The following is a 7,028-nucleotide window of genomic DNA, read 5'->3' as shown; positions in this document are numbered from 1 at the left end:
CCAATGCCTGAGCCAAGGTCTACCCACATTTGAAATTTAATAAAGTTGTGGCCAATTTAATCCCATAGCACGTTGTCTAGAGTCATTATTCCACATGACGGGGGGGGGGAACCACTCGGGATCTGGGGACTCCGCCTGTCCACGCAATGAATACGAAGGATTTCTTATCGTCTCTGTCCTCCTCTCTCTCACACACAACAATCATGCACACAAACAATTCTCTGAACCAAAATCAGTGTTGTCGTTTTCTAGTTGAAATGTTGCTGTTTTAACCCAAACTAATTGCTATGTTTTCTGGAATGGACTTAGTAGGAGTTGCTCTCTGGTCATTTCCAAACACAACAACTGCAGTTCAGTGTGTTCTTTTTCATCGCTGAATAGAATTTGATGTTCTTAAAAAAAAAAAGTCACCTTCAAGCTGATCATCATGTGAATGAAATAATAAGGATATCAACGGAAGGATCGAAAGCAGCAGACGCACAAGACACAATGGAAGAATTAACTCCTTGTGTTTCAGAAACTAATTACCTGAGTTGTACAAAATTAAATCAAGAAATCCAACCCTCCCTCATTTCAGCTCTAGGGAAAACACTGGATAGATATATGCCACCTTTAGGCTTACTGTTCCTCTAAATCCCAGAATATTGTGTTACCTTTCCTTCAATGGCTCTGTAATGGGAGAAGAGAAAGCAGACGAGTTTGTTCATAATACTACTTTGACTCAAAAGTTTATATTTTAAGCAAAGGTCAACATGGTTTTGGGGTTTACAGCTTTTTTGTAAGAGGCAGTCTGGTCAGCAGGCTGACAGACAGCAGCTTTTTATAACATACCAAGTTTGTATCCCAGGAAATCTTTGTTCTCGGTATTTTTGCCAACTCAGTTACATGGACCAATGTATTATCCCATCTTGATAATCTTGTCATTTATTAGAACATTGCAGGGTTGGCCTCGTGACATATTTCAATGCCATTTTTCATCCGCAGACCTCATTTTCATCAATAACGCCCCCACAATGAGCCACCAAAATTGGTCTTAGGCAAGTACAAAAGAAAACAAATTCATTAGCAAGGATAGGTTATTGCTATGAAACTATCTTTCTTTCATTTTTGTTGGGCATTCTGCCAGTTATAAAAGAAAAACCAAAGTTGAGAGAGCTACATAGCTTATATTAGAAATATCTTTAATAGCTAGTAGGGGCTGACCCGAGATTGTTTCTTGGCAAACACATATTCCCAGAAGAGTCCCAAAGTGGGGAGCATATGAGCCTTAATCAAGCTGGTACCTTCCAAATGTTTTGGACAACAATTTCTGTCAGCACAACTACAACATCTGGAGGGTTAAATGAAGGCTGCTTTAGATACAAGGAACGTGAAATGGATTGGGGGGTGGGGGAATATACAGGAGAGAATCAGCAGAAAGGCAGAAGGATGTTTAATCGCTTCCATGCCTGCCAGCTCTTCTTTTTACATGCTCCCCAGGGCTGCTGTCTCCTTAGCTGGAGTTACTGTTTCCAGCTTGGGGTGGAATTAATTTTAAATGCCCCGAGGAGCAAATGCATGAGAGAATCCTGGGCAGGGAATTGAATTCTGGGGAGAACACAGAGTTAGGGCTGTGCAGGATTGCAGGACTGCCGCTTTGCGGAGTTCAGAAGGACACATTCCACCTTGACTACACGTCTTCAGAGTTCAGTCACAGCTTTGGCTCGGCAAAGCAAGTATGTCTGTGTGGGAGACCGAGAGAGCTTTCCAGAGGTAAGCTAGCTGGCAAGAGAGGGACACTTAGTTCTCCTTTCACCTGGCTCTTTTTGTGTCTCTTCCAGTTCCACTCCCACCAGCTCCTGCTTCCTCAGCTCACCTGCCACTCCTCCACTGGAGAACGGCTTTCCGCGCCCCAAGGAGAAGTGGCGGCCAGGGAAAGAGCAGTCGGAATAAGCAACCTGAGCCTGAGATGCCCTTCTGATTTGCTCAGGTGCCTGTTCCCTTCTGTGGACAAGCAGCAAAAAGGTGATCAGGTGACTTGATGGTAAAGGTCATCCAGATTTTAGCTGCTTACCTCCTGAATGAAGATTGGGCAGTGCCTGCTTGTGCAAATAAGCTGCTTCCCTACCAGTGGTAAGCCCACTTTCAGCTGCCGCCATCTCTTGCTCCTTATCAGACATACCTTATACCAGTGGTGGGGAACCTTCCGCCCTCCACAACAGACTCCTTTCAGTCCCAGTCAGTCTCCCAGCACAGGAGAAGAAGCATGGCTTGTGGAGAGGTCCAAGGGCCAGATAAAGATGCCTGGATGCATTTGGTCTCCCAGGCCTGAAGTTCCCCATCTTGCCTTAGCAGGAAACAAGCACCAGGCACAGAGAGCAGCAGTTACTGGCCGCGGACTTCATCTGACACAAGCTCTTAAGACAGACTGAGAAACAATGCATTTTAAATACTATTAAAAAAATTAATCATTGAAGTATGTACAAAACGGTCCAGGAGGGCTTCAGTTATCTTTCTGGAAAGTTTTAAAACTCATGGTGCCAAGGAATCCTAGGAGGGACATGCCTTGTGACGTCCTGTTCTATAAATAGTTTATATTGCAAGAATGCCTGGGAGTTTTAAAAGGTCAGCATTTCAGAAATTTTGCACGTTGCCTTTTGAAGAGAAACCTGGCCTCTTACAATTGCAGTGGTTTTCATGGGATTTAAGGTCCTTTTTATAGTGTCTCATCAATGGACCAGACCCTAAGAGCACCTTGTTTTATAATCCTAGGAAAAGTTAGAAACTGCTTTGTTCATTTCTGGGAGAAAAACTGAAGCTTAATCCAGTTAAATATTTTGGGCTGGGAAGCGTTCTGATCCGAGACTTGCAACCTGACCTGGATTGGGTTCCACTAAGTCTGCAGCTCGAGGCTTCTCCTGGACTTGATGCTATCTGTGGAGTCGCTGGTTGTATTGGTAACTAGGGGTATTTTTAAAACAACGATAATTTAAAAAATTGTTTAGGCTGGTGTAAAGGTAATTTGAAGGACTGCTTTCTTCCAATCAAATCCAGCTGGTCCTTAAGTTGCACTGTCAAGGTCAAACAGATTGGTGCGCATTAAAGACGCTACTTTTTCAGAGGCCCTGTAATTTGGAACTCTCTAATAAAGAAGTTTTCACTAGACGTTAAAAACGTATTTGTTTCAAGCTGCACTTCATTAAAAATTCTGTGAACCACTGCTCTAAACCACTGCTGTATTATTATTTTTTGTAATTGGATTGTTTCATTTGTATTTTTAAATTTGTTATTTATATTACTTTATTACATTTATATCTCACCTTTCCTCTGAGGAGGTGGCATATATGATTCTTCCGCTCCCCATTTTATCCTTACAGCAACTTGGTGACTTAGTTGTTGTTGTTGTTTAGTCGTTTAGTCGTGTCCGACTCTTCGTGACCCCATGGACCAGAGAACGCCAGGCACTCCTGTCCTCCACTGCCCCCCGCAGCTTGTTCAGACTCATGCTGGTAACCTCGAAAACACTATCCAACCATCTCGTCCTCTGTCGCCCCCTTCTCCTTGTGCCCTCCATCTTTCCCAACATCAGGGTCTTCTCCAGGGAGTCTTCTCTTCTCATGAGGTGGCCAAAGTACTGGAGCCTCAGCTTCACAATCTGTCCTTCCAGTGAGCACTCAGGGCTGATTTCCTTCAGAATGGAGAGGTTTGATCTTCTTGCAGTCCATGGGACTCTCAAGAGTCTCCTCCAGCACCATAATTCAAAAGCATCAATTCTTCGGCGATCAGCCTTCTTTATGGTCCAGCTCTCACTTCCATACATCACTACTGGGAAAACCATAGCTTTAACTATACGGACCTTTGTTGGCAAGGTGATGTCTCTACTTCTCAAGATGCTGTCTAGGCCTGTCATTGCCCTTCTCCCAAGAAGCAGGCGTCTTTTAATTTCGTGGCTGCTGTCACCATCTGCAGTGATCATGGAGCCCAAGAAAGTAAAATCTCTCACTGCCTCCATTTCTTCCCCTTCTATTTGCCAGGAGGTGATGGGACCAGTAGCCATGATCTTCGTTTTTTTGATGTTGAGCTTCAGACCATATTTTGCACTCTCCTCTTTCACCCTCAATAAAAGGTTCTTTAATTCCTCCTCACTTTCTGCCATCAAGGTTGTGTCATCTGCATATCTGAGGTTGTTGATATTTCTTCCGGCAATCTTAATTCCGGCTAGGGATTCATCCAGCCCAGCCTTTCGCATGATGAATTCTGCATATAAGTTAAATAAGCAGGGAGACAAAATGCAGCCTTGTCGTACTCCTTTCCCAATTTTGAACCAGTCAGTTGTTCCATATCCAGTTCTAACTGTAGCTTCTTGTCCCACATAGAGATTTCTCAGGAGATAGATGAGGTGATCAGGCACTCCCATTTCTTTAAGAACTTGCCATAGTTTGCCATGGTCGACACAGTCAAAGGCTTTTGCATAGTCAATGAAGCAGAAGTAAATGTCTTTCTGGAACTCTCTAGCTTTCTCCATAATCCAGCGCATGTTTGCAATTTGGTCTCTGGTTCCTCTGCCTCTTCTAAATCCAGCTTGCACTTCTGGGAGTTCTCGGTCCACATACTGCTTGAGCCTTCCTTGTAGAATTTTAAGCATAACCTTGCTAGCGTGAGAAATTAGTGCAATTGTGCGATAGTTGGAGCATTCTTTGGCACTGCCCTTCTTTGGGATTGGGATGTAGACTGATCTTCTCCAATCTTCTGGCCACTGCTGAGTTTTCCAAACTTGCTGGCATATTGAGTGTAGCACCTTAACAGCATCATCTTTTAAAATTTTAAATAGTTCAGCTGGAATACCATCACTTCCACTGGCCTTGTTATTTGCAGTGCTTTCTAAGGCCCATTTGACTTCACTCTCCAGGATGTCTGGCTCAAGGTCAGCAACCACACTACCTGGGGTATATGAGACATCCGTTTCTTTCTGGTATAATTCCTCTGTGTATTCTTGCCACCTCTTCTTGATGTCTTCTGCTTCTGTTAGGTCCTTTCCACTTTTCTCCTTTATTATGGAAATCTTTGTACGAAATGTTCCTTTTATATCTCCAATTTTCTTGAACAAATCTCTGGTTCTTCCCATTCTATTGCTTTCCTCTATTTCTTTGCATTGCTTGTTTAAGAAGGTCTTCTTGTCTCTCCTTGCTATTCTTTGGAAATCTGCATTCAATTTCCTGTATGTTTCACGATCTCCCTTGCATTTTGCTTGCCTTCTCTCCCCCGCTATTTGTAAGGCCTCATTGGACAGCCACTTTGCTTTCTTGCATTTCCTTTTCATTGGGATGGTTTTCGTTGCTGCCTCCTGTATAATGTTACGAGCCTCCATCCATAGTTCTTCAGGCACTCTGTCCACCAAATCTAAATCCTTAAACCTGTTCCTCACTTCCACTGTGTATTCATAAGGGATTTGACTTAGATTGTATCTTACCGGCCCAGTGGTTTTTCCTACTTTCTTCAGTTTAAGCTTGAATATATAAGAAGCTTGCTATAAGAAGCTGATGATCTGAGCCACAGTCAGCTCCAGGTCTTGTTTTTGCTGACTGTATAGAGCTTCTCCATCTTTGGCTGCAGAGAATATAATCAATCTGATTTCGATGCTGCCCATCTGGTGATGTCCATGTGTAGAGTCGTCTCTTGTGTTGTTGGAAAAGCGTGTTTGTGATGACCAGCTTGTTCTCTTGACAGAACTCTATTAGCCTTTGCCCTGCTTCGTTTTGATCTCCAAGGCCAAACTTGCCAGTTGTTCCTTTTATCTCTTGACTCCCTACTTTAGCATTCCAATCCCCTATAATGAGAAGAACATCCTTCTTTGGTGTCACTTCTATAAGGTGTTGTAAGTCTTCATAGAATTGGTCAATTTCAGTTTCTTCAGCACCAGTAGTTGGTGCATAAACTTGGATTACTGTGATGTTAAAAGGTCTGCCTTGGATTCGTATCGAGATCATTCTATCATTTTTGAGATTGCATCCCAGTACAGCTTTTGCCACTCTTTTGTTGACTATGAGGGCCACTCCATTTCTTTTACGGGTTTCTTGCCCACAGTAGTAGATATGATGGTCATCCAAACTGAATTCACCCATTCCCGTCCATTTTAGTTCACTGATGCCCAGGATGTCAATATTTATTCTTGCCATCTCATTTTTGACCACCTCCAACTTACCCATGTTCATGGTTCTTACATTCCAGGTTCCTATGCAATATTTTTCTTTACAGCATTGGACTTTCCTTTCGCTTCCAGGCATATCCGCAACTGAGCGTCCTTTCGGCTTTGGCCCAGCCGCTTCATCAGCTCTGGATCTACTTGTACTTGCCCTCCGCTCTTCCCCAGTAGCATGTTGGACGCCTTCCGACCTGAGGGGCTCATCTTCCAGCGTCATAACTTTTATATGCCTGTTGTCTTTGTCCATGGAGTTTTCTTGGCAGGGATACTGGAGTGGCTTGCCGGTTCCTCCTCCAGGTGGATCACGTTTGGTCAAAACTCTCCACTATGACCTGTTCATCTTGGGTGCCCTGCTCGGCATAGTTCATAGCTTCTCTGAGTTCTTCAAGCCCCTTCGCCACGGCAAGGCAGTGATCCATGAAGGGATCCATGGTGACTTAGAGGAGGGGGCTATTGGTTTCATTTGTTATTGTTTTTATTATGTATATTGTGGTTTTTATCTTGTGATTTTATGCTGTGAACTGCCCTGAGATTTACTGCTGCTGCTGCTACTACTACTACTACTAAATTAGGCTGAGGGATAGTGACTGGCCCTAACTTGCCAGGTTAATTCCATTGCTGAGTGTGGATTTTAACCCTGGTTTCCCAAGTCATCATCCATTATGCTAACCACATTACTACACTGGTTCTCCAGCTGTTATATATTCTTTTATTTAGGCTATAATTTCTGTGCAGCTGAAGGCTTTATCTTGTAATTTTGCACAACATTCATGCCATCCATGCATAAATATAGCAGAACTAGCAACTGTGTTTTATTGAAAATGTGCTCCTAGGATGAGATTTAACC

Source organism: Podarcis cretensis (genome assembly GCF_951804945.1).
Source record: "Podarcis cretensis genome assembly, chromosome: 1".
In the NCBI taxonomy this organism is placed as follows: domain Eukaryota; kingdom Metazoa; phylum Chordata; class Lepidosauria; order Squamata; family Lacertidae; genus Podarcis; species Podarcis cretensis.
The sequence above is the reverse complement of the archived record's forward strand: the minus strand, read 5'-3'. Positions refer to the sequence as shown.